A 26971-nucleotide genomic window follows, 5' to 3' on the forward strand; every position below is an offset into this window, starting at 1 on the left:
ACTTAAATAGAGTTAAACCGTTTAAGCCTCATTATATGAATTATTTGCTTATGCTTTTCTGCTACTTTATAACCTGAATTAATAGTGCTTTGTTCTTTTAATCAAGTGGAAAACTGTATTCTTTCTTCTTAAAATAAATCAATTATAATTTAAACGGGAATAAAAAGTACATTGAATGCTTAATTTCTGGATCATTTTTATCAATATTAATGTACTTAAGTGTGTACTAAATAAAAGTTAATTTAAAAAAAGGTGCTATTTTTTTTCAAAAATGCTGTAAATCAAGTTTCGTTTCTTTTTTACCTACTATTGCAGGTAACACAACTTTTTTTTTTATTATAATTAATTTAAAACAGAAAGCAAGATTTGTATACTATTGAATTTGTAGTTTTTGTTGAGAAGAATATAATTACACGTATAGAATTGGCATTTTACGTTTAAATATCATATTGGTACAAAATGTAAGTCACTGATCCTAACCAATTTCAAGCATTAATTTGAAATGAATACTGTACTAAAATTTGGATATATGTCCAATTTTATCGTGCTTTTAATCGAATTTATTAACACAGAAACTGTTCGTGTAGAACAGTTTCTGTGTTAATAAATTAATACAATTAATTCAAATATGGTGTTTTATGTTTTTTAAAGTGCTGACCACGCTGTAGTTGGTCTTGTACCTGGAAGGTACTGGGTTCGAATCCAGCTTAGTGCATAGATGTAATCTATCTGTCCTTTTAGGGTTGACGTTGATCCACCTTAATGGGACCGACAAAACAGAAATAAACAATAGTGTCTGTCACGTGCCATATGTTGCCAAAAGTGGTGGGCATTGAAATAATATTTCTGAAAAATATTAATCTTTGGAATGTCTTGCACATCAAAATCATCTTAAAGACTTAACAGTTAAAATTGAGTCAGCTACTCTAAAAAAAAAAAAATCTTTCTTGTGTTGCAAATTTTATAAATTAGAATGTCTTTAAAGATTAACAGAATATTGTATTTTAAGTTTATACGATTGTATAATATTTTCATGCTCAATTGACTGAATTAAATGATAAATTTTATATTATGTCTTTTGAGCTAACAATATGTCTTTGTAAATCTGTTTTGGCTCTTTCTTTTAGTATCTTGCTTTTTTTTATGTGTCACGTGGATGCATTCTTTTATATATATGTTACGGCGAATGACCGAAAAAGGTGGGTGTTGACTTTTACTGGTGAATGTCGACAAACACCAAATACGTAAGTGAAGGATCGAATATTTCATTACATTCTTGTACATTCGGACCCTCACCGGTGTATGTCAACAATCACATAGTCGCTTTGGTGAATATCCGAAATATTTGTTATATCCAATTTTATAATAATTTATTCGCTGAGATTATTATATTTATTTGATATATTTATATTTACTCTGTATTTTAATACTTACTGACGATAGATTAGAAGAAACATCAGTGTTTGGAGTATCGGGCAAATATATACCGGGCAATGGCACTTGACTTTAAAAAAACATCAGTGTCGGGTATACCGGGCAGTGGCACTTAACCTTAATAACACATCAGTGTAGGGTATACCGAGCAAATGTAAATGTATGGTCCGATACTCCACACACTGATGTTTCTTCTGATCTATCGTCAGTAAGTATTAAAATATCGAATAAATATAAATATATCCACGAATAAATTCATATCAAATCGAATGTAATAAATATTTCGGACATTCACCAAAGCGACTATGTGATTGTTGACATTCACCGGTGAATGTCGACATTTTCGAGACTTCGGTCATTTACCGTAACATATATCTAACGTCGTTGCCGAGAGGAAGGATAAAAACAGGTCTTAGGCAGGGAAAGAGGGTACAATATTTAGTTTTTAGAGAGAGAACAATCATCAAAGTGACACAAAATCGTTGTGTTCTTCAATAAAAGTTATGTTTCCCTAAACTGTGGCTTTTCTTCAAGTCAAGTGCTAGCTTCTATTGTTCAATACTTATCAGTGTTTGTTTCAATCAAATAGGTCTACTAACGTACTATTGGACATATTTTCTAAATTTAAGAAGTTTTTAATTAAATACAGTAGCATTAAATTCTAAATTGAAATTTATTTAAACTGAAACAGTTGCAGTGAAATAGTAGTAAGCTTGTATATAAAATGAATTAAGTACCTTGGATATATATTCTATAAAATAACAGCTTTCCCTTAACATGTATCTTCAAGAAATGATACATTTTCTTTTGATAATTTTTATTTTTACCTTTTTATTTATTTTTTAGTGGTAAGTAAGAGTACAGCATATGTAAAAAGTATAAAATAGGACCAAAAATTTTTTTTATAAAATTGGATCAGACAATTTGAAGCATGTATATTTTTTTCATTAGATCTTTCTATTTAATATATAGGTTTAACGAGTTGCTTTGCACTAATTGGTATAAAATAATTTCTATATGTTCTTTATGTCCATTATCTGATATAGCTATAGTTTAAAATTGTTCTATGCTATCCCTTCGAAAATAAATTTGATATTGAAGTACATAATGATTAAAACAATTTTCTGCTCCTAATTAAAAAAAAAAACTATATATCTATTTTCTCATTCTTTAAACAAGTTTTTTTTATCAAGCTTAGTTCTTTGAAAGAAAATTTCATTGATATTTAAAATCGAACAATTTAAATCAAATTAATTTAGATAGCGTTTATTGATTAGTAGATGTAATTTTAATCTGTTTATCAAATATATGCGATTATGTATATGTAAATATATGTTGTTTTATTGTTGTGTTATTCTAGGTCCTGTTTTATACTAAGACGTACTTATAGAGGCTAATGTTGGCTGGAAACTTGTAATAAATTGTCACAATTTTTTTTACTGATAAATGAATTGTAGTGGTATCATCAATGAAGAATTTTCTACCCCAGATAAAAGTTGGATAAAAAAAAAATTATTATTACAATATCTGGTTATTGTAACTAAAATTGTCCGCAATATAAAGAAATGTCTACCTTTTTAAAATGTTTGACTTATGAGCAGGATTGTTGATTTTGCAAATTCTTATGAAAAAGAGTCAGCTTTTATATAATTTATTTTTGTTTTGTTAAGACATATCTCTTAAAAAATGCATAGAAGGAAAATAATTCAACAATCAAAGACTATTTTCTAATTAAGGATTAAGCTTTTACTTAAATATATCAGGATGCAATGAGAATTGTGTATTACAGTATACACTCAATATGTTGAAAACCTTGTTATGTCAAAAAAATATTTTTCTCCTTGACATTATACAACCACCAAATGCTAATTTGAATTCCTATGTTGTAGAGTTTCTTCTCAGAACATTATGTTGATTTTTTTTTACATAAAAAATCATTTCTAATTAATGCATAATTATTTTTGTCTCACTTTTAAAAATAAAATTATTGTTGTGTTTAAAATTATATGTGAATGTACATTTCTGAAGCATTGATGTTAATTCAATAGAAGGGAATATATACATTTTCTGTAATTTTTTAATCACTTTGTATTTTAGAGTAAATAAAAAAGCATTAAATACCTATCAAAATTGAAAATAATTTATGATTTTTTACTGTTTCTTAAATACTGTTGAGAAATACATAAAGCTAAAGGTTAAAGTAATTTGTTAAAAATGGTTTAGAATTACATACTCGCTCCTGTAAACATGAATAAATATTTCATAATAATTCATGTTTAAATAAACAATTTCCTTATTCAAAACCATTTTCAACAAGTGTGTGATTTAAGTTCTCCAGCAAAGTCCGTCTTCTAAAGATAGGAAAGTAATCGCTATATTTTTTAAAAATAAGTTGTTGTAGTTAACTATATTTATAATAAAGTAGTTGTAACTAAGTACAAAAATGTAGTTTTTTGCACATCTGTATATGCATATATACTATACGTATATGCATACATATTACTTGCTACGAATTTATAATTAGACTAATGTAATCTGCTTCTGTTTTGTGATTTCAATTGAAAATACAGTTTTCTAAATTTAAACCTGTTATTCTTAAAATCTGTTTTGATAAAACAAAGATTATTTTTTACATAAGTATTTAAATATTTGATGAAAAACGCTTGAAATATAAATGGAACAAAATCTATATTTTTGCATCGCTGTTTTTTTTTTTTTTTTTGCGAAGATATAACTTTTGAAGTGACAATTAATATACATAAAAAATTGGGGAGTGTGGTAATGAATTGGCCACTAATAATGTATGAAAAAGTATTTTTATTTACGTGAAATAAATTTAAATGCTACCGATAAGTGGAGTTACTTGCTCTGTCGAACACATCAAATGTGAAAAATTTGCAACTTCTTTTTTTTTTCTGCAAACAAAATACTACCTAAAAAATATCTGTTATTTAATGACAACTAGAAAACCTTTTGTAGACTAACTTTAAATGTGTCAATGCTTGAATTTAAATGATCTTCAGAATTCTGAATACATGTACAAAAAGTAATACGTTCGACTGAATGGACCTCATTTGCCCTGATTATGAAGATTATTTTGCTTTTGCTTGCTTTTTTTTTCTATTTAGAATTCTTTTTTCTTGATGTATGAAACTATTAAAATGGCTGTTAAAGATTTTAGATTAAATGGCAGTTCAAAAGGCATAATTTATATTCATTTCTAAAGAAAAATGTTGCCTGATGTTAAATTCTTCAGAATATTAGTTTATTAGAAATTGATTACTTGAAATTTAATTAAAATAAGTTTTTGTTTCAGATGGACAGTGTTTTCAAGTCAAAGACAGACCAAGGATATACATTTTAACAGATGTAAAATTAATTTTGATAAATCATTATCTGTTATATTTAGTCAAAAAAAGAAGTTGATACTTACTTTTTAATAGAATTTCATGTGGCCCATTCATATTTAACAATGGCACATTCAACCTCACGTGTTGGAATTGAATGGGCTAAATTTCTATTTTTTTGTTTATCTATTATTTACAGTAAGCATTTTCTAATCCAATTTTTATAAATTTTTCAGATAACCAAATATATAAAATAAACATACAATTTTGAGCTAAAGAAATAAAATCGAAAATATTACAAAACTAACTGAAATTTGACTCATTTATGAGCACTCTTTCCTATGAGGGATTTCCTGGTTTACGAAAAACAAAAACGACCTTTCTTTGTTAAAAGTAAATTATTTAATTTGTAACATGCTTCCATCGTGAAAACCAGTACAAATATATACTAATTAGTCCTCACACTACAGGCTCCAGAAAAAGGTGTAATGCAAATGTTTTAAGATTTATAAATTCATTTTTTCAGAAATTTGGAAATTCTCTCTACATCATTTTTCTTAAAATGTATAAATAAATATTTCACATAAACTAATTTATGTGAACACTCATTAGACTTAATATGCATTGAACAAAATTAAAGACACAGTTTAAAAAAGCCCAAAGAGTGTTTTGCTATTTATAGGTATTTATTTCATGAAAGATAAGAGATACATTAGGTAACATACTAAGTAAGCTGAACAAAATAAACGAATCACAAATTTTCAGCTCATTTTAAAATGAGAAAATAAATTGTGCAGCACGGAGCACAGCTTAATTCCAGAAATTATTTAAATACTTTTTTTATATGTGTACTACAGGTCAATACTCTCAATTAGACTTCGTGTTATGTGAATCATTGTCCTTGAATATTTCTGATGGTGCAAAAAAATTTATTACATGTCAAGTTTTGTTTTAGTTTTTCTCATTTTAACATGATTTTTAACATTATATATTTACAATAAATTTTAAAGCATAAAATGAAAGTAAATTAACTTTTATATCTTTAATTGAGCTATCAATGCTTTCAAGAATTAATTTTCTGGTGAAAAGCCAATCCAACATAAATTATGATACAGTTGAATAATGGTTGAAATTTAATGATACGTCATGTCATGGCATGATATTGCAGAATTACACATTTTGAAAGTTGGTTCTTGTGAAAGTTTTGAGTAATTTATATTCGTCAATAAACATATAATACAGGGTTAAAGAATACATAGAATCACTCAAATAAAATAGGGCAAAGTATGCAAAATTCCTTATTAATTAATTTCATTTATGTAAAAGTATGGTGACTGAAGGTAAGAAATGCTAAAATAAAAAAAGAGGAATCAGGAATTATAAATAGGTTACAAAGAAAACAAATTTAAAATACATGAAACTTAAAATATGATCTCAGAAAATAAATATTTTATTGCTAGTTAAGTAGGTTTGTAAAATAAAAGTAATATTTACAAAAAATAAATAATTCACATTCTCTGACATAAAATTGAATTAATTTTCTTATGGAAAATCAAACTAGAATAAACTTGATTGTGAAAGATTAGCCAAGGGTCCCAATCCTTGCTTCCGAAACACGCGTGGCAGTGCCTTTCCATGGGGAAATGTATGGAATTAGGTTGCCGGACGCTCTTTCACTGTGTTCCATATAACTTTTGCTAAAAATAAATAAAGTCTTGTTATATAAAAAACATACTCTCTTAAAAAAAAAGGAACGAAACCACTCAATTTAAGGAAAAATTTAGAATTAAAACCTTTCACTCCATTAAAAGAAGGCGTAAAATCAAACAAATATTAAAATATTCGAGAACTTGTTTACTTGAAGAATTAAAGTTTACTAATAAAATCTTCTTAAAAAAAACAACTAAGCCACACAAAAAATTATTAAAAATGTCTGAAATAAATAAATAAAAAGCTAAATTATTAAAATTTCTCAATATCACTCATGATAACAAATTCTCTCACTATAGAATATTTTACAAAAAATTTTTAAGAAAAAAAGGATTCAAGCATCTTACATAAAAAAAATATGCTTTTTTAAAATATAAATAAATAAAAACAATATTCTCTAGGGAGAAAATTTTTCTTTAAAAAATTAAAATCAAGAGCCTTAAACGTAGGACAGGATATACTTTAATTGCTTAAACCTCACTTGCTTATTAGTAAATGGTAAACTTTAGTTACTGATATGCATGCCATGAAAAAATACATTATTGAAGAAAAATAAAAGTTTATATCTGTAAAATAATAATAACCTAGTTCCCGAACTAAGATTTATTTAAAATCAATTTAACAGAATGCGCGGATAAAAAACAGAGATTGAAGTTTGAAGAAAATATTTAATAATTAATTGAGATATATAAAAAATTAAATATATTGTGTGACAAGAAAAAGATGCTTTTGAAATAAAATAATGAAAAAATAGTTAAATAAAACCAATAAGCTAAATATAAATTTTATCGTTTGTTCTAATACTTTTAATCAATTTCAAAATTTAAATGAGTATAAATACAGAATGATAAAGCATTACTTAATATGGTAAGACAATTTATACTACTAATTGGCAATTGAAAATGAAATGTATTTGATTGAATTATAAATGACTAAGTAAATTATCACCTTACATGGAAAAAAAGACATTTTGTTGTTAATATTTTCACAATTCATAAGCTTGTTATGGTCAATAATGAAGTAATTGAAGTGATGAATAATAAAATAAATACAGATATAGTAAACGTGACTTTACGCCTAATTTTTCCAAGTCAATAAATAAAATAAAACCAGCATATAAACAGATGTAGAAAAATGATTAGTTTAAAATTAATGATAATTCACAGCATAAATTAGTCAACACCTTTTTCTCCTCATGGCAGCGAAGGAATTTTGTAAGAGTCTCCCACAAATTTAATGGATGAGTAACTTCTATCGCTGCTAAGTTCTTAATGTTTTTCTTAAAAATCAGAAGAGGGTTCTACTCTAGCACGCTAGTCATTGAAAATTCTAAAGCAGTTCTTTTCCAGCAATCTTCTCACTCTTTTCTCTAAGTTTTATTTAATACTCCAATTTTTATGCCTATATATATATATTTTTCTTAGTTTATTTTAACTACATTAAAGGCTATGCCCCCTTCTATTCATTGCTCACCAATCCTTAGAGTTTCACAATTTAATTTCTACAAAAAAATTAGAAATTTAAACAAAGACAGGTTTAAATAAAACATGAGAAAATAAATTTTCATAAATATGACGAATGGCCAAGAGTGAAACTGTATGAAAGGTCAAAGCAACCTCCCATCCTGCAGTAGCAAAACATGAGAATTTTTCTTTAGCATTTTCAAATTTTCTTTGACCATAGTCGAACCAAAAATGGGATAATACACCTTCCAATTACACATATCATTTTCTTCCAGGATCTCGTTTTGCAGTCATATCTTGGAGAATGTGACATTACAGTTTAAAAGAAATCAACAACAGCTGAAATTAAAATATATTTAAGAATTAGCAATAGAATTCACCAAACATTTAAAATAATTTATTAAAAATATTATTATCAAAGCTACATTGTTTTTAATATTACAAGTAGCTACACATGCTTTAGTAAATAATAAAAATAATTGATAGCAAATAATAGTTATGAATAACACAAAAGAACTTCATAAAGCATATAAAAGCAAATGCGTTTTGTCTGTAAAAGGGATTGTTTTAAATAATAATCACACAAGTAAAATTCATTTCAACACGATTTAAGCAATATTTTAAATAAGCAGTCTAGGATAACAAACTTGATCTTCCATCCCTGAGTGCAGGATGAGGGTAAACTTTGAAATCATAATTATGAACTCCCATTTTTCTTTATTTCATGATTCTCAAAAAAAATTTACTCTTCTGTTTTTGTTTTACCCTTATCTATAGGTTTATTTATTTTGCATTATAGATGACGTTGTAGAGGAGAAATTTATATACATTATAGGTACCAACTGCTTAAAATGAATTGTTGAGTTAATTGAACAAGAAGGATATCCATATTTAAAATTTGCTATTCAATTTGATAGTAAGTTGGAAATATTAGACACCGAACCTTTTCAACAATTAAGTTTTATCAATACATAAAAATCAAACGACTTTTTCAGCTATTCAAAAACGAAATCGGTTTAAAATTTTTAGTGAATATAGTTGACTCTCATTTTTTTAAAGCACCCAAATTTTTTTTGATTCTTAAACAACTTAACTTTTTTGTGACATAAAGAACATTATTTTAAATGAAAATTACATGCAGTTACATAAACACAACACAAAAAGGAATAACAGGAAAAATGTAAATTTAAAGCTCAATTAGCAAACTCTAAAGTTTCTTGTTCTTCAGGAGGTGCCGCTGCTGTTGTTTTGCAGCTTCAATTTCTACACAAAGTCAAATATAGCACAAAGAGTAAAGGAACAAAAGAAAAGAAGAAAGAAAGAGTTGGGCCAACACAAATTATAAAGAAAATATACATGTAGACCAGAATTGACTGAAGGTTGAAAATTTATATTTAGGACATAGTTTAAAAATTAGCAAGTTGTTTAAAGTAAAAATTATCCCTTAAAAGAAAGATAAAAAGCACTATAAGATTATATTAAGTGATGAACTTAAATTTTTTGGATGAATCCTATACTTTTCAAAACATTTTATATTATACTTATTTTATAGTTTTTTCAGCAAATTAGCAATCTTCAAATCCCCATAGTGTAGGACATGACATAAACTGCTTGGTTTCAAATGCAAAAACCACCAAGCAATGACAATTCTATTTTGAGAAAGAGAGATAGGCCGAAAGGAATACTTTCTCAAGTTTTAAAGCATGTTGTCACACTTCTTTATTCTTTCCTTTCATTTTGGTTTAAATAAATTTCTGAATTCTGCAAATTTAATTTTATTCCAACTAGAATAGAAACATCTGTATTCTTCACAATTATATCCTAATTTTGCTATAACAAGAAAAAAGGATATTTTTGAAAAAAGCAAACAGAATGAATAAAGCAAAGATGAATTAGATTGACAAACTTTTTATGTATTATTCCTTTATTTTTAAATGCGAAAAGTTATTAATTTCAAGGGAAAGTTTTTTTTTTTATATATATAATTTATAAAAAAATACATTTAAAGTAAAAAAGGTTTATTTAATTTTAAAAAAGTTTTCTTTGAAAATTATCACAGGCTTAATTAGCTTCAAAAATTAGAATGATTGTTAAATATATAAGTCAGCAATATTTTTTTTAAAAAAAATTTGCATATTTTTGCTTTAAGAAAAATACTTGTGAAGCATTTTACCAAATCTCAGTATTTTTCACCAAAAACACATTAAATAAAATAAAGAAATTTCAGCAACAGCACTGAAAAAAAAATCCTATCTTTATGAAATCAAAGTAGACCTGATACATGCATAAACACATTTTTGGCTTTTTGATAAGAAAATATACAGTAAACACACTAATATTTCTAAATTTAAACTGTCAAAACTCACTTTTTAAAAATAAAATATTTCAATGGAAAGAACTATTCATTACTATTGCATGTCCTGGTGCATAAGTAAACTTTTCAAATTCCAAAAATTTTACAAAAATCAGGGGGGTTCGACTTATACATTGGTATAGTTCATTCAACAGGAGTTGACACTTGGCTCCGCCTCCATCACGTGGTTTTCCAACGATACTATTTTGCTATTTTTTGGGAAAAGGATGTTAACAAACCTGAAGAAGGTTGCTATTTGGTAATCGTATGAGAAAAATATTTATTTCGCAATCTTTATGTGTATTTTTTTTAACATTAAATATTTCATAAATTTGACAGGGTGGCCACTCAAAACAGAGTTCAAATTTCCCTGACTTTTCCAGGTTTTCCAGGTAAAAATCTTAAAATTTCCAGGTTTGTGTTTTTTTCCTTTTTTCTTATAAAGTGTAGGCTGTATACAAGAAGAGTGTCTGCATTAAAAAATATCTTATTCAAAATGTCATTTTTAAAACATATCTTGATAAAAAAAAAATTTTTTACAAGATATTTTTTTATTATTTTTTAATGTTCTGGTACAACATTAATTTCTAAAAAATTAAGACGTGGAGAAAATAATATGTTTAGCTTGCAGAATATATTGTTTTTATTGAATAATTTTAATTGTTTTTATTGAATTTAATGTGTTACTTTAAGTAGTATTTGCTCAAAGTGTACCTACAAAATCACAAAATCAGAATAACCAATAAAACCTTGTATAAGTATTGTTTAATATATTTTCATTAAGGAAAAGAAAACCGTTTCAGGTGATTATATATTAATAATTTTTAATAATTACAGTGGCTCCCAAAAGTGCACACTCACTTATAACTTATATTGAAATAGGAAATAAAAATTCAATAATTAAAATGAATATTTCACAATGGGTATTTGATAATAAGATGTATAATCTATTCTTAGCAAAACTGCACGGAATATTTTAAAAACAAAGCAAACGTTAATTTTTTTATCAAATAGTAACAAAAATGTTACCCCACGAAAGTCATCGTACATTTAAATGTTTTGGATCTCAGAATTAAAATTATCGTCAATTGCTTTTTTTATTTAATTATTTTTCATTTCTTTATCAGCAATTTAGTATCAAACCTATAATAGCAAAATTATATTTTAATTTTTGCTTGCTAACTCCGTAATATTTTATTTTATCATTTAAAAATGACTTGTGGTCGTAATAGAATAGACCAAATTTGATTATTTGTCTTCATAAGAGGTAAATCAGTAATGAATATGTTAAATTAGTTTACTGTATTCAATTGAACTGCGCAATATGTGATAAAATGCTTAAAAGAAGGACTTCATATCAGAGATTAAAATCATAAATTTTGTGGAAAAAATTCATAAATTTGCAATTGAGTGTTGTAAAAGTTTCTGTAAAAATTTTTAAAAAATATTCTGCACGAATTTCACCAGACAAAAAAAAAAAAAACTAGTTACACGTATTTTCAACCTTTAAAAGCTATTGTAGATGTTAAAAGAAACTCCACTAAATGTTAATTTAACGAAAAATTAGATTTACTAATAGACTGAGTTTTTACTTTAAAAGTGTATGATGACTTTTGTGGGATAAAGTTTTTGTCACTTTTTGATGATTGATTCCTTAAAAATAAACTTTTCCTTTGTTTTCAAAATATTTCATATTGTCATTTAAAATGTTTCAGTTTTGTTAAGATTAGAACACATTTTTTATCATTAAATATATATTCTGAAACATTTATTTTAATTAATGGATAGTTTTATTTCATTGAAAGTCATCATAAGTGTATCAACACTTTTGTGAATCACTGTAATTACATTTCAATATAAAGCTTTAATGTATACTGTATTTCATCTTACCAGTGCTTTTTATAAAATTCACTGATCATATTTTCCTTAAACCAATATCTCAAGTCAAATTTTTAAATAATGGCATTTTAAAATAACATTTTTATTTTAAGGGATTCAGTATAAAAAAATAAATGTCAGAATGGTAAAATTGTCTAATTTTCAGTTCTATACTCTATAGAAGAAAAAAAATAGAAAAAATTCCTTTAAATTTATACTTTTTTGATTTTATTTTCTTATTTGAAATTAAAACATTTAAAGAATTCCAATCTAAACACACAGTTTTTTAGTTTAGCATAGTTAATTGTTTTTTGTTCCGTCTAAAAAATGTGGGTATAATGGATGAAACAATTTAAATTAAGAAAATTAGCAAATAACTTAAATTAGTGAAATTAAAAAAAATATATAAGAAAAAATTTCCAGCTTTTCTTTAAAATTTCCAGGTTTTCCAGGTTTTTATCCATATTTCCGTGATTTTTCTAGGTTTTTTCCAGTATAAAAAAAATTCCCTGATAATTCCAGGTTTTTCAAGGTTTTCCAGGTGGGTGGCCACCCTGATTTGATATTTCTCTCTTTTGAGTGAAAAGATAGTCACTTTTGAGACATTTTGCTGGGAAAGCAGCAGTTTTTAAATTTAAAATATATATTCAATTAGCCAGAGTAATGAAAGGTATAATAGCGGATGATAAAGAGAAGTAAGTAAGTGAAAAAGAATTTACTGTTTGCGTTTGGCGCGCATTAAGGGTTGTCTCCTTTTTAACAACAAAAATGTTTCTCCTATCCAGCGCTAAAATTAACTCTGCGCCCGAGTAGGTGGAGCCAAGTGCCAACTCTTGGTGAACCAATTATAGTAAAGTTGGGCATTCATTGAATGTGAAATATTCATGCATTATAAACTATAAGATATGTATGAATAACTCAGTATCAATTTACTCCTTTCAAAAACTATTTTTACTATGTTATGTATAATTAATTCTGAATTATCTCTCATATTTTCTTTACATATATTGGTTTTTTTAAAAACAATTCCTTAAAATACGTTCTGAAAAATTAAGATTAAGAAAAGTTATATATTTCAAAAAATATAACACAATGGAAACTTTTAAGACAGACCATAAAGCTACAAATTTAAAGATTTCAGATCACCTGTCAGATTCAGTACAATTAACAGTGTCTTTATTCGGATCTCACATTTAAAATTTCATCTGCTGAGTCTTACAGAAAATAATTTTAATCCTCATTCAAAAAATTTGTATTTCCACACTTTTAAAAAGACTTCACAATAACAATTGAATTTATATTTTGGAGATGGTCTCAAACATCATCTTTACTTAAGGGTAAACGTATCATATTCAGAGAGATTTAACAATTTTATTTATTTATATTCTAATTTTAGAAATTTTCCTATTTGGTTTACATAGTGGTTGACTTATACACCTGACCATACCAGAAACTTGATATGTTGTAATCAAAATTGGGTTGACTTTAATCACAGGATATACAATAATTCATCTATTTAAGATTATTCATAATAAACAGTAGAGTAAACTGAATTTTAAAAAAAAAACAAAAAACAATAGAAGTCATAATATTTATATCCAGTAAACCTGTTTTAAAAGAAGGAATAGAAAACAGACAATATAATTTTAATTTAAAACACTTACAAAAATTTTTTGTTTACACAGGGTATTTGCGACATTTTAGATTTTCAATTCATGGCTTTCCATGACAAATTCCAAGAATTTTTCATGACTTAAGAAAATTACTATTTTCTCCGAAAAAAAAATCAATAAATTAAAAAAAGCATTATAATAACATTAATTGAAATGATAGATAAAACCCAAACTGTTATACTTTGCATCTTCATAATTATAGATTTTAAATTTAAAAAAACAGTAATGAAAGAGTTAAAGCAATATAATAGCTGAAAAATACAGAAATGCAAATAATTTTTTTCTTTTTTTCTGCAGAATTATATTCTATAGATACCTTTATTGTTTAGTCGAAATGAAATAAATACTTCTGATTTTTCTGTTCTCATTTCAGAATAAAAACAATTTGCCAATGACTGGCTTGCTTCAACTGGAATTTTAAATTGATAAAATAAAAAATTCTGAAATCACAGAAGTTTAAAAGATAATTCGCTCTATAAATGATGTTTTTTCTTTCATTTTTTGAAAGATTATTTAAGATTAATTTTTTAATTAACTTTAAGTAAGCAAAATAATATTAAAAAACTCCTAAAAATTAAATAGTAATATCCTGAAATGATGAATATTTATCAACTAAAATTAAAAAATGAAAAAGAAAAAAGGCAGTTTATTTCAAATCGCATTGAAAGAAAAATTAAAGGAACATTAAAATGAATATTAGAGGCATGAATTAAAGCCTTAGCATTTAATTACACACACTAAACTACAAAATAAATAGATTTAAACAACATTTTAAAATTTTTTTAAAAAAAAGTTGAGTTAAGAGTAGAGCTTCAAAAATTGGCCATACTGCATCAAATGTAAACAATATGATCTGCTTCAGATAAACTTATAAAAGTTTGCTATTAACTAAGTCCAGGGAGAAGAAAAAAAAGGGAACTCGGGTACATTAGAGACAACCTCTAAGAGGATAACCAAAACTTATGAGAACAAATTTGCGAGTGGATTTTAAATAATAAGCTAATTTAGGGTTAATTATAAAGAAAAGAGTAATATATTTACCTAAAATGAGTAATTCGGTTTTCAAGAAGTATTCGTAATTGTACCTCAATATTGGCAAAAATATCACTTTACAACAGTCACAGTTCCAATACCATCTGGCCTTAGGTAGAAAATAATTTTTACTTTTTTAGTATATTATTTTCATAAAACACATATAATATTACAATAAAATTAGTATACTAAATTATTTATAATATACATAAACTTGTTCTTAGCATTGATGCAATCTTTATAATAAGCTATGAAGTTTATTTAAAAATGTTTTTAACTTCCACTTTACATATTAACTTTACATTTCAATCAAAAAAGAAAGAAAAGAGGAAAAGAGAAAAAAAAAGAAAGGTAAGTAAGAAAATAAAAAAATAAGCGAAGAATAAAATATTAAGCATATTTTATCGATTTTCTTTTTCTCCTATCTTTTAGCATAAAGAGGCGGCGATATAATTCGTCACTTATACAGGCCCGAAAACTAAAAGTGTCATTTGGCCTTCTACTATTAATTGGTTACAAGACCTTCATTGCATGCCATTATTAATTTTAAGTAACAATGAATAGATTTATTAATAATGAGAAAGTGTAGAGTTGGTATAAAAAATTTTTTATTAACTCGAAAATTTGAAAAAAGATAGAAGAATAAAATCCAAAAATATTTAGCATATTACGATTTAAAAAATGCACTTTCATTGTTCTTTAAAATTTGCAGAACTTTTACATAAAACATTAAAAAGTTAGCATTTTATTAATTTACTATAACCTAAATATGAAGTCTGGAATTGCTTATTAAATAGTTTTAAAAAGTAATTCGATTTGAAATAAATATTTTAAAATTTTTAAATAAATATTTATAAGAATTTTTTATTCTAAAAAGCATTTCTCGAAGTATAATATTTAAATCCGTTTATATTCTTTGTTTTGAAGTAAATATTTTTGATGAAATTTAATACTATTTCCCTTAAAAATAAAATTATTACAACTTATAACTAGAACAATTCTTAAATTTATTGAAAAATGTTTTTATTTTAATTGCTTATTATAAAATGTTTAATATGTTGTATTAAGCACATATTTTAAAATAAAGACTTTTCTTTTATTAGATAAAAGATATATTTATTTTTAATGTTACATGATTCCTAAAAATTTATTATTTTAATATTAGATGGTAAAAACAAGTAGTTAAAAAAATTTCATATAATAGCAGGAAAAAGATAAAGGTACGTTCTTGTTTGTATTACGGCATTTTAGGAAGAAGCCTGAAATGAGCTACTATAACTACTTATAACTATATACATATATATATAATTACCTTTCTTTAAGCCTTCTTTAAAAGTAAAATTAATACGCAATTCAGAAATGATGAAGACATTCAGAAATAATGAATATATTTATAGATAAGAAGAAAAAGTACTTTAAATTGCTGAAATCCTCCTTTTAATCATACATTTTTTTAGTTCAAAGTAACGATTTTTTATGAAATATACTTTTTTATTTTATTAATTTGCTAACTTTAATTACAATTTAAGTATTATGTTATAATAAATGTTAAAATAGGACATTTTTAATTTATATAAATTGTTTTAATCTATTTAAATGTTCAATATTTAATGTTCATTTTAACTTAAAATCTCAGTTAAATTACTTACTTTTTAAAAACGGGATTCAAAAAGGGTTTTAAGAGTTTTGCATAAATAAAATATGTTTAAATTTTTTGAATTTTTAGAACAAAACTCTAGTATAATAAACTCAATAATATATTTTTCAAAAAATTTTGGGATAATATTTGAAAATAGTAATTGCTAAAGAAATTCTGTTTTTAAAAATTGATTTCTCTCAATATTTGGAATTTTTATTAATTGAATTTCAAAATATTAGACAATTTACAATAAAACGATTTACTGATAAAATTATTACTGATAAAATGATTTTATTTTAAATTTTAATACAGAATATAAATGAAAATCAAAATTATACTTTAAAAATGCTCAACATATTTATTTTTCATTTACATAGCAAAAATATTTTTTCATGTAGCATCATATTTATATTTAAAATAGTTTTAAAAAAAACTTAAATAAAATCTTTCAAATGTCATATAGAGAGAGGGAGCTGTTTATTATTTTATTATATTAATCAAAATTATACTTTTAAAATGCTCAACATATTTCTTTTTCATTTACATAGCAAGAATATTTTTCCATATAGCATCATATTTATATTTGAAATAATAATAAAAAAAAATCTTTTAAATGCCATATAAAGAGGGTGCTGTTTATTATTTTAGACGTGTTTTAAAAAGCTTCTGATAGATGGCAGGGAAATTATTTTTCTAGCTTTCACATCATATACCTCCTCAGCAAAGGGAGAAAGAGGGCTTTATTTTCTTCAGAATTCGAAAAGATTAGAACAGTCAGTTTCATATCAAATCGCTAAAAATCAAGATAAGAACAACAGTATCAAAGATTATTTTCTTTAAAATATTATGGCAAAACAACAGCATAAAAGAAAATGGAAATCCCTTTCCATAAAATAGCATCGCTAACTGATGGTTAATAAAATTAATTTCTGCTAACTAAAGCTCTTTTCAGTCACAGATGACTTAATACTGTCAATAATACTCTAAATAAAACCTATTTTATACTTAATATGTTATTTTTTAAAATTTAATGTTATTTTTATAAAATTAAATTTGAAAAAAAAAAATTTCGTGCCATCATTTTTTTAAAGTATTCTTATTCTTTGTGAGTGGAAAGTTTATTTAATTTTTTCCTATGAAGGGGAAAAATACTAATTGAGCTCTAAAATCAAAAATTCGTTCTTTTTTTAATTGAAACTATAGAATTATGTAAAGGAACATTATGTTTTATGGAGACAGCTAATCCATGTTATCCACTACGGCAAATCTTACATTAACAAATTAAAATGTTATAGAACAAATAAATAAAGTTTTATTTTAATTAATTATAAACTCTTTCTTCATTAAAAAAAATTAATAAAGAAAGTTGATTTTTAATACTTTAAACTTTTATGAATAAAGCCTTTTTATAAGTAACCCTTTCTAGTTCAAACGAAAATTACTTTTAAAATGAATGTTGTTTTTCTTATGGTACTTGATATTTATCTGGTAAGAGATTGAGTGTTACATATGAAAGCATCAAAAAATGAGCTGCGAGTTAAGTAAATTTTTCCATGATCTTGGGATAAATAGAGTAATTTGAGTAAATCTATTTTCTTTTTTATAATATTCTGTATTGTATTATACCATTCCTTTTAAATAGAATTTCTTTAAAAAAAAGAACTCTATAATTCAAAAAGAAGTCTATGACTAAAATAAAAAAAAGTAAAATAGTTTGAAAATCAATTACTTAATTTATGGTGAGCTTCTTAAACATTCCAGAGGAAATATATAATAATTGTACCAAGTATAATCATATTTTTTTTACTATCCCCAAGTTGTATTGAAAATACTGTTATATAAAACTGTTATGTGTTATATGAAAGTACTGCTTCCCTCATGATGTTCTGATGATTTTTTTGCCTGCTCTTCTCTTTTTTCTTTTTCGAATTTACAGTAAAATTTTCACTAACATTTCCTTGACTTATCACTATTTTAAGAAATATTCTCTTTTACGAAAAACTTATTCCCTATTCTTGAAATAGTAAATTTTTTCCCTATGAGTTTTTAATAAACATTTCAATCATTACTATAAAAATAATCTTAAAAACTTATGAGAGAACGTTGTCTTACAATATTTTCCTTTTATTGATTAATAAAAAAGGTTTGACAGAAGATGCAAAGCAAATATTTTGCATGTAATGATTTACATATGGAAAAAAATTATTTATGAGTATAACGTTATAAATTGAAGATAAATGCAAGATAAGTTAACTACGAATTTGTAATTGTTAAGAAATGCGATATTATATATTACAAATTTAAATCCCTTCCGAAAGAAAATTCTGTCTACGGCTTGATATATAATATTTTAAAATGTATGAACGAATCATGAAAGCACAAAATTATTGGCAAAAGATCCGATACTTCTTATCTTGCTGTTGAAAATTTCTTAAATTATATATTTTTTGCAATAAAACACAAGTTTCAAGTGAGAAAAAATCCAAAAAGCATGCTTCTCTAAGACAAGGTGTGGGGTTTTGTAGGGTTGATTTGCTTTTGATTCTCTAGAATCTCGCAAAAAAACATTTACACGGGTGTCTGTAAACTGATCGGTGTGGCTTTTGACCAGAGAATGAGAGGAGGTCTTCGTAGGGACCCCCTCCCCCCGGGCTTGACCTTCAAACCTTAAGCTTTCGCTATCCATATCAAGCAGAGAAGAAATTTATAACTCATGTGTTGCAATAGCATAAAATGCGTCATTCGGAAAATATTTAATATAAAAATAAGCAACTTCATTTACCAATTAAAGAGCAAAATAGTTTTTTTTAAACTAGAATTATTTCATTTTAAAAAGTTTTATTTTAAATTAAATTTTTTTAATATCAAATTAGACTAAAATAAACATTAAAATTTTCTCCCTTTCAATTTTGATTTATAGTAAAATTTATCATATAATTTAATTCAAGACTTACATAGCACTCTAATTAAAGCGGAAAATAGTACAAGAGTCATAGCATAGTTTAAAAAAAGTTATAAATTTTTTCTGCTACTAAATCAATTTAATATTCAAATCAAAAGACGTATAAAAAAATTACTCCTTTCCCAGTAACTATTGAATAATGAAAGAAACATAACTTGCAGTGGCAACACAAAATAATAAACACACATTTAATCATTTTCAATGCTGATTTGGAAAAAATGTTTCCTATACATGCAGATTTCTTGCAACAAATTTTTTGGGGGAGTTAACAACTATAAGTATGTGTAAAATGGTTTAAATCTCTGGAGTTAGTTGAAGAACCCTGTTTGAAATATAAAAAGAACGTTAAGAGTACCGAAATTTTGAAATATAAAAAGAACGTTAAGAGTACCGAAATTTCGACTTTTATCGAGTTGAAATATTAGTATAGTTTCCAATTTATAGTTGAAGATACAGAATCTAAATATTTCAGAAAAGGCATAATTGTTTAGATGAAATAAAATTATTTTGTAATTAGGACTTATTAGGGGAGATCTTTAAATCACGAACAGGTGAAAAATAAAGCGGTATTTCTTGCTGCCTATAAATGACAATTTTCATGCTACAAAAGAAAATCATTTTCATACCTCCCTTTTAATTAGTGGAACTCTTTTAAAATTAGTCAAGTAGAATTCCGACAATAATAATTAATGCTAATAATAACTTTTTCAAAAACACGCCTTAGTAGATAAATTACTTATCATGCACATATTTCACTAATAAAATTATTTTTAGATTGTGACATGATTTATGCCTTGACTGCAGCAAAAGATTTGCCTACAGTTCATCAGCCTCCACAGTCGGACTTTTGGAATGATTCTAAATGTGCATCATACACTCACAAATAATTGTTTTTCGTCACAGATTATTTGTAAGCATCCTTTTGTTTTTCTACTGGGAGGCTCCGTTACCTGTTCGTTTCACTCATCAGCCCCAGTAGTTGCTTGTCATTCATGATTGTAGATTAAAAGAGGAGAACTGTTTATGTTCCCCTTTCTTTTATAAAATTACTGCCATTAGTTGTATTTTGAAGATTACTTAGTTTAGCAAATAAAAACAAGGAAAAAATCGGTTCTCGAAGAGAGTTATTACACAATAAAAATGCAGTTTCTGCCCATGCACAAATTTTTTTCTTCTCAAAACCAGAAGCAGTGGACATAAACCGTTCCTTCCCCTTGTTCTTAAAAGTTGATTAAAAATCATTTTGTTTGTAAAATATATAAGTATTATAATTTTCGCGTAAGCATATTTTATTTTAAGAATCCTAACAAAAATTAGATGATAGCTGATTTGAAAATAATCAAACGTACTTGAATAAATAATTAAATTAAGAACAAAATGTGTGAGACAATAGCAATTAAAACAAGAAATAATTTTTCTTGCTAATAATATATAATGATGATCTTATATGATATACCGGATCATATTCAAAACTGCTTTTATCCCTCTTTCTTCCTAATATTTTTTATTTTTTAAAACGTCTATATAAATGTTTAGATTTATATTTGGCAATATTTATAAATTTTTTTTTCTTTTTTAGTAAATTTTTATGTCAAGGGAAGTTTGAAGTTATGAAAATCACGTAAAAGATAAATTTTTCTACATTCCAATGGAAAAATATTTATTATATAGGGAAAAAATCTTTAAGTGAAAAAAAACTCTGTATTAAACTTGGTCTTTTCAGCATGCCAAATTTCAACTTAGTTGCATTCCTGCAGAGTAACTTTGGTCTATTTTCCCATCAAGTTTAGAAGTTACAAATTCTCAAATTAACTATCAAATGCTAATTTTTTTTCTTCCATTGTAATCCTTGTATAGTTTTCCACACACCTTAGTAATTTAAAGTTCTAAGTGAGCAGAAATGCAAAATGAATAGCAAACGTTAAACTCTCAAAACAATCCCTTTCAAGTTTCTGATATAGAAAAAAATTTATTTGATATAGAGAAAAAGCAAGTATCAAGTTCGGTGAGCATGGCAGTTTTTTTTTTTTCTTTTTCCAAGTTCATATGAAAGGAAATTTTTAGGATTGGTCAGAGAGCAACTTAATCGATTAGATCAACTTCAACACTATAGTCTCAAGTAAAAATCTGTAAGAGTCAAAATAAAAAAATAAAAAATCAGGTTAATATAAGCATTAATAAAAAAGCAACACACAAAGATCAAATCAGGCTATAATTTTTGATCTTCTTATACTTGTAGTTGATTGTTTCCCAAGATGAATTTCTTTCTTTTTCTTTTCATCAGGGAGTGATTTTAATATTTTTACATGAAATTACCTTAAAGTGTTTTTATATTCCTGTATGGTTAATTTATACATAATTACTGTCCCTTGTCTTAGCATTATTTCTTATATAAATATGAATACCGAAGAAGGAAAAGAATTTAGTGACTTCATAGGAAACATATTTAGGTTAACTCTTAAACAATTACTGTAAAACAAATAACATTGTTATTGCTGAGAATGTTTGCAAGCTTTAATGATGCATTTTTATTGGAGTTTTCATTGACAAGTCTGGTAAATCATAGATTGTTCAAAAAACTTGAATGAAAATATTATTTCAAATTATTTATATAAAAACAGATACAAATTTTACCCACTGCCTCCTCGTTGCCCAGACTGGTCAACAATAAAATTATAATAATTTAAATATTTTTAGGAATGAATGCTCTGAAATTAGTAATTTGTAGTTTAAACACTTTTTTATGTGGTAAGAACTAGAACTCTTTTTCTGCACATCTAAAAATGTCAAGTTTTTTATGTATCAATATGAATTAATCAGTATGTATTATTATAATGTAATGTCAAAATGAGAATCATAAGGATCAATGCAATTTTAGGAATAAAAAAAATTTGTATGTATATTAGTGTATCCGTCATGATATTTAAATATTGATTACTAGAAGAAGTACAAACGTTTGTTTTAGAATAAGAATTAGAATTTTTTTTTAATAGGGATGAGCTGTTGATGGGGTGCAGCTGTAGATCCCCTTTCTGTAGGGTAAAAAGGAAAATTAATGATGTCCGGCTATGCGTTTTTCATTCCTCCCTGTTGGTGGTTATTCTTGAGAAGCCTTGGGCTTTATCGGCACTTTGGTTCATTTTCTTATACTTTACTTTGCATGAAGCTCCCCTAAACATCTATTTCATTTTTTACTTCTTTGCTAATGATGCTGGTCATTATTATTATTCAACATTTTAATGAAATTACTTTTTTTAAATTGTTTGAGATTAGATATCCGTTAAACTACTTATTTTCCTTAAAAAAAGTAAATAGATGAAAAAATAAAAACTCTAACAACACAAAACTCTCATATTTTGTAGTTTACTCATAAAACAGTTTTAAAGTAAGTAATACAGAGTAAAAATCTTTTACAGCTCAAAATGCAATTTAAAAAAATATCAAACAAAAGTGTTTCTACCTGATATGGAAAATTACAGAAGTAAATAAAAAAAAATAAGTACATTAATAAACTCTAAATTTAAAAAATAAATAAATTTAGATTTACTATTAAGATCTTATTTTTGATAAGTAAGACAACTTTACTTGATGAGGAGGACTTCAAAATGGAAAGAGCTTCACTTTTATGCTTTATGTAAACCATTTATAGGTAGTATGTACTGTTCAAATTAGTACCTTTCTAGCTTATTATTTTCTGCGGTTAAAAAAAGGACATAATGATCAAGGCCACACAACATTATTTTCGGCTCTTTTCTTTATCTTTCAGCTCTTTATCTAAACAGTCGAAAGTTTGTAAATTATTTAAATCATGGCGAACAACTATTTGAGTCCTTCACAACTATTGAGATAATAGTATGTTTAGTACGCCATGATACAAATTAATCCAGTTTCTTCAAATGCTTCAAATATAAACAGATATATTTGTGTGCAGGTAAAAAAAAAGACATTCAAAAACAAAAAATTTGATTCTTTGAACCCTCAGAAATTTGAGTAATTTATCTAATAAATTTGTAATAAGCTTCGTGTTCATGCATCACTGCGATATTTCTTGAACCTTGATCTTGATTTTTTACAACGTAAGCACATTATATTTCTTAAACAAATACGTAAACAGATGTTTAACTGTTATAAAACTCTGAAGAAGCATCATAGTACTTTTTTTCTCATTATAGTAATAATTTTTAAGTAGGATTATTTTAAAATTTCTTGTTAGAATTTTTTTTACTAAGTAAAGAAATTTTTAATAATTTTTTTTCAGGCAGAAGTTAGAAACTGTTAATAAAATTATTAAAAAAAGGAAGAAAATTAATGGTAATAAAAATGTTAAGTCTTCTTATTTCGCAACTTCAAAAATTAGTATAATTTAAATATTCCATTTAGACATAAATGCGTAAAATGTTGGATCTTTTATAATTCATGCATTTAAATGTCTATTTTTTTGTATATTTACTTTGAGGAGGTAACTCAGATGCTTCTAAACTGGATTTCATCTTTTTAATTCGAAAAATATTCTGAAAAAATTTATTAATATATTGTATTTTTATTAAATTTTTCATATGAAATAATTCATAAGCAGCGGGAGGAAAACTACTAAATTATTGAGCTGAATCCTGAAAGAAATATTTACTATAATACGTTTCTCTCTAAATAAAAAAGCCCCAAGCGAAGATCCCCTCCGCTATTTTTGGGTGTTTATTTTAACTTTACATTTTGCTTTGCTGCACAAAAAGTGTAAGATTTAAAAACTTCAAATTACGAGGGATAAGCGGTGGTGGCTCAGGGGAAAGAACGCTAGCCTACTAATGAGTTTTGAGGATTTGAATTGCTGGTTGATACAAATTTCGTACCTGGCTGACATAAAATATTTCAAGGGATAGACCCATCGTGGATTAGAGTCCCATCATCGTCTTGATAACCGTGGAAGGTTTTCGTGGTTTTCCTCACCATGGCATGGAAATGCGGTGCAGTTCCATGAAAAAGTTCTCCATGAAGGCAATTCGCTCCCTGCACTTTTGTACAGGAGTTCTCTTATTTTTTGAATTGGATTCAAAATTACAAGGATACAAAGTTGAACATTGATAGTTATAAGCTCAAATTCGGGTCGGCTGTTCAACGACAGTTATAAAATAAAATTACAAAGGATTATAAAAAAAAATGGACAGGGAGTGCAATGGAATAGAAAAATGACTTTTCTATTATTAGCTTGGAAATTGTTATCTGCAAAATCTGGTATAAAAAAATACTGTACTCTGCAGAACACAGAAATGCAAATACTAATTTGAAATTTTACGCGGTGAAAAGGCTAATTTTGTTCATGAACTTAATACCGGTATTCAAATTTGTTCGAAAATTAATTGCAATTTTATTATTGCCTTTTACGCACCTTTTTTTTCTCCTTCTGTTTCTTTTCACGTTATATTCATTTTGTTTTACTGAGCAAAAACGATAAGATTTATTATTTGAAATTATGATGAGTTGTAGAGAAAATTTAGATTTCGATAATTAACTTGAAAATTATTAATTGTTAATAAATAATACTACGATTGGCTGATATGTTTGCTAGAAAGGAAAACTTAATCAAAACTACCAAAATATTGTAAAACTTACTTCATTTCTGGCTGTAGGGGAACACCAAAAAGCCTAGTATTTTTGTAACGAAGTGGTTTAGTAATGTTTTCGGTAAAAATAACAAAAAATTTAGATTTTATAATATGAGTTGAAATGCGATAAATGTGGTAAAATTTCGTAACTTTACCATGATAGTTTAGAGCACTGTATGAAAATCATTTGTTCGGAAAAATTTATTATTCAGTTTTATATTTTTTACCAAATGTGAGGTTATAAGAGCTATAATTTTGAAAGCTAGAGTATCCGGTAAACTGCTATCATTTTAACAAGAATTTTATCATTAACAAGAATTTTGTTTTGAAATTCCAATATGTCCGAAAGCAATTGCAAATTTAAATACTCATTTGTTATATCTTTCTTAAAGTTTTTTTCTTTTTTTTGCTTTAAATATTGACTATTTATCAATTGTCATAAAAAATTTATTTTATAAGCTTGCGCTCAATTTGTTGTTAATCAAAAGTAGCGAAAGACAGCGAGAGAGAGATTTGTATGTTGCCTAATATCACTCTTAATATTTATATTGACATTTTTAAAAGCAATAAACTTAAATAAATCACGTTAAAACCATTCCCTATTTAAACTTTAATAAGTTCTATTAACGATTAAAATTACTTCGCATTCTTTTTTCCAATTGAATTACACAATCTGTATTCCTTAAGTTAGTTTTTTTTTTCAAGTAGAGATAATTATTTTTCAAATTTATTAAATCCTCTATTTCATTATGCTTAACAACATTTTCTTACATAAAGCTACATTACTTGTATATTTTGAAAATAAAATGCTATGTGTTTTGTGAAAAGTGAAAAATATTGCAGATCAAGGAAGTATATATAAAGAAAAAAATCAATGATGAATGAATGATAAGCAATTACGGGAGTTGGTGAGCGGAGTAAGAAAAGGGTAAAGCCTGCTAGTTTTTATTTTTGTATAAATGGAATTATTTTTTAACAAAAAATAGACAGGTAATTTTTAACCATGCATTTAATAAAATATTTAAAGTTTCAAATGATGAAGAAAAAATAACTTTTTTTACAAGTTATAGTTATACGAATAATAGCAAAATAAAAATTGATGCTACTTCAAAAATATTCTATGCATGTTTTAAAACTGTGTGAAAACAAATAATGGATTTCTAAAATCAATGTTGATGCTTAAACGTAAATAAAATAAAGTTTTAAAGTTAAAGTTATGATTTTTATGTTAAAGAATTTAAAAATCGTGAATTTTAACGCCATAGAAAGTATAAATCTGCATAGCTAAATAGAATTTCATCGTATGAATATCATCTGTAAGAAAGTTAAAAGAACATCATTATCTTTATGAAGATAGTTAAAAGAAGTAAGTATTTAGTGGAAAAGTAAAGTAACTTCAAATTCTTGTTTAAAGTATCCAAGGCAATGAATTTGTTGCAGTTGGCCTATTTAGGATTTTAAATCTTTGTGATAATTAGTTTTCAACCAAAAATATAATTATTATTTAGTAATGTAAGTGAATAATGTAAAATAACACAGTCTTCATGCATTCATTCATAAAAAAACATTTTTTTTAACGTGGGAAGTAATTTATAAAGACTTTTAGACGAAAATATATTTTTTATTAGTTTATAATTTTGTAATACTAATATCATATTTTGCACATCCAGTTTGCTAATGTAAATAAATTTGCCCAATTAAAGATACTTAATTATTTATAAAAAATATTTCATAAAAAGAGAATGTGTTTTTTATATACTAAAACTGTTGAAAAGCTGATGAAAAGCAAAAAAATGGTTTATTTACTTAAATGTGTTTAATTATAGCAGTTTTACTGTTCATTATAAAGAAACGATATCCTAATTTACTACTCCACGAAT

At 25.6% G+C, this 26971-nt stretch overlaps 1 protein-coding gene across 11 annotated transcripts in view; it reads right to left on the reverse strand.

Moving 5' to 3' along the window:
• Positions 1 to 7845: 7845 nt before the first annotated feature.
• Positions 7846 to 26971, reverse strand: part of LOC147816136 (disheveled-associated activator of morphogenesis 2-like) — a 70496-nt gene continuing 51370 nt past the window's right edge. For all 11 annotated transcript variants that reach the window (XR_015431780.1, XR_015431779.1, XM_087158246.1 and 8 more), the window contains 2 exons: positions 14900 to 14999; positions 7846 to 8293 (listed from right to left, as the gene is read on the reverse strand). The gene's annotated coding sequence lies outside the window, so the exon portion shown is untranslated. The remainder of the gene's footprint in view (positions 8294 to 14899; positions 15000 to 26971) is intronic.

Source organism: Parasteatoda tepidariorum, chromosome 2 (assembly GCF_982258835.1).
Source record: "Parasteatoda tepidariorum strain Cologne lab strain chromosome 2, Ptep-v5.0, whole genome shotgun sequence".
Classification (NCBI taxonomy): domain Eukaryota; kingdom Metazoa; phylum Arthropoda; class Arachnida; order Araneae; family Theridiidae; genus Parasteatoda; species Parasteatoda tepidariorum.